Below are 1,818 nucleotides of genomic sequence, written 5' to 3' on the forward strand. Positions count from 1 at the left end.
GCGGGTGAAACCGGTCAAATGCGTGTGTCTCACGGCCGATGCGTGAGAGTTGGCAGCCCTGGATTTATAAACTACACGTGGTTAGTGTGCAGGAATCTGAATGTGTAAAGAAACTAAAGCTGTCAGATAAATGTAGTGGAGTAGAAGTAGAAAGTAACATGAAAAGAAAAGTGTGAAGTACAAGTACCTCAACATGTGGACTGAAGTACAGTACTGGAGTAAAACTACTTATTTAGATTCCAGCGCTGCCTACATTATATCTATTTAGTCTTTTTTTCCACTTGCCTAAAAGTGATTGCATCTCGTGCCTTGTGTTTTAAAAAGGTTACTTCTGCCTTGAAATGAATATATTTCAATAACTACACCTTTATCTGACAGATTGTAGCCCACGCTGAACTTTAATTCCTGGTGAAATACATATTCTGATCTGAGCCACAGAGAGAGTGAAGCCTCTCTCCAAGTAGCCTATTTATTATTGTGTCTTGTTGTTTTTAAGGTCAGTTTATTTAGTCTTGTTTTTCCCGACATGAGTACTTGCATAAGTATTGTTGAGACAGATATTTAATGTATGTCTGTCTGTGTTTCAGCTTTACCTCCAGACGTTCTTGAAGTGATTGTTGGTGAAGAGGAGCAGCAGGAGTGTAGCCCCAGTGTGGACCAGAGGGAACCAAAGGCCCCCCCACACATTAAAGAGGAACAGGAGGAACTGTGGAGCAGTCAGGAAGGAGAGGAGCTTCAAAGGCTGGAGGAGGCTGATAATGGACACCCAATAACTCACTCAGGAGAGAAGCCTTTTAGGTGCTCTGTTTGTAAGAAATCTTTAACACATAGTGGAAATTTACAGAGACACATGAGAACCCACACAGGAGAGAAGCCTTTTAGCTGCTCTGAGTGTGGTAAAGCTTTCGCTGATAGTGGAAACCTGAAGAAACACTTGATAACTCACACAGGAGAAAGGCCTTTCAGCTGCTCAGTTTGTAAAAAGTCTTTTACACAGAGTGGAAGTTTACGGTCACACATGGTAGTCCACACAGGAGAAAAATCTTTTAGCTGCTCGGTTTGTAAAAAATCTTTTACACGGAGAGGAGGTTTACGGAAACATATGCCAGTCCACACAGGAGAGAAAAGCTGCTGTGGAGCTTATGGAGTGAACTGTGGAGGACCAGAACCAACAAGGAACTCACATCCACTTTTACAACCAGAGACTAAAGACCAGACTGGAGAGTCTTCTGATCCTGAGACGGATGACAGTGCTGATTGGAAGGAGACCAGAGAACCTCAGACAGCTTTAAAGTCTCGGATACATGATTCAACATGTAGGAAAAAATTCAGCTGCTCTGAGTGTGGGAGGAGATTTGGCCTCAAGTCGAATCTGACAAAACACATGAGAATCCACACAGGAGAAAAACCTTTCAGCTGCTCTGAGTGTGATAAAGCTTTCACTGAACGTGGAACCCTGAAGAGACACATGATAACTCATTCTGGAGAAAAACCTTTCAGCTGCTCAATCTGTAAGAAACATTTTACTCATAGTGGTCATTTACAAAAACACATGAGAGTCCACACAGGAGAGAAGCCTTTTAGTTGCTCTGTCTGTAAGAAATCTTTTACAGAGAGAGGGAGTTTACAGACGCACATGAGAGTCCACACAGGAGAGAAACCTTTTAGCTGCTCTGTCTGTAAGAAATCTTTTACACAAAAAGGAAGTTTACAGACACACATGAGAATCCACACAGGAGAGAAGCCTTTTAGCTGCTCAGTGTGTAATACATCTTTTACACAGAGAGGAAATTTACGGTCGCACATGGCAGTCCACAC

At 42.5% G+C, this 1,818-nt stretch overlaps 1 protein-coding gene across 3 annotated transcripts in view; it reads left to right on the top strand.

Annotated features, from left to right (window-relative positions):
• Positions 1-1,818, top strand: part of LOC117956476 (oocyte zinc finger protein XlCOF6.1-like) — a 59,752-nt gene that overhangs the window by 22,890 nt on the left and 35,044 nt on the right. The window contains exon 1 of one of the 3 annotated variants that reach the window (XR_004659279.1): positions 159-170. The exons of the other annotated variants lie outside the window; for them this stretch is intronic. The gene's annotated coding sequence lies outside the window, so the exon portion shown is untranslated. Of the gene's footprint in view, positions 1-158; positions 171-1,818 lie in introns of those variants that run through there. 3 annotated transcript variants of the gene reach the window in all.

Source organism: Etheostoma cragini, chromosome 14 (genome assembly GCF_013103735.1).
Source record: "Etheostoma cragini isolate CJK2018 chromosome 14, CSU_Ecrag_1.0, whole genome shotgun sequence".
Taxonomy (NCBI): Eukaryota; Metazoa; Chordata; class Actinopteri; order Perciformes; family Percidae; genus Etheostoma; species Etheostoma cragini.